At 51.3% G+C, this 339-nt stretch overlaps 1 protein-coding gene across 1 annotated transcript in view; it reads left to right on the plus strand.

Annotated features, from left to right (window-relative positions):
• Lad1 (ladinin 1) overlaps positions 1 to 137 on the plus strand; it is a 15,213-nt gene extending 15,076 nt beyond the window's left edge. The window contains exon 10 of the mRNA XM_031383915.1: positions 1 to 137. This exon is cut by the window's left edge and continues 525 nt beyond it. The gene's annotated coding sequence lies outside the window, so the exon portion shown is untranslated.
• Positions 138 to 339: the final 202 nt, after the last annotated feature.

A 339-nucleotide genomic window follows, 5' to 3' on the forward strand; every position in this document is an offset into this window, starting at 1 on the left:
CACCCGGTTGTGCTGTGTTCCCCACCATCCTGCTGCCCTGATCAGGAACTCGGTGCCTTCTTGTCTTACCATATGCCTTACTCTCAGCCAGAAGAACCTTTCCCAGGAAGGATCTGATAAACTCATTCAGTCTCAGGTGTAAGTGTCTGGTCATGTTGATGGGTTTGTTCCCACAAGGCTTGGCTTTCCTTTGGAATCAACTGCAGGGAGTGATGGGTCGTTGGCTTTGCTGGAAGGAACGCGTCCCTCATTCCCCTCTTCTCTCATTTTGAAGTCCTAGCTTTGTGACGTAATACTGCGTACCTGGGCTCGGGAGAGATGGCTCCGCAGTTAAGAACC

This window comes from Mastomys coucha, unplaced genomic scaffold, assembly GCF_008632895.1.
Source record: "Mastomys coucha isolate ucsf_1 unplaced genomic scaffold, UCSF_Mcou_1 pScaffold1, whole genome shotgun sequence".
NCBI lineage: Eukaryota > Metazoa > Chordata > Mammalia > Rodentia > Muridae > Mastomys > Mastomys coucha.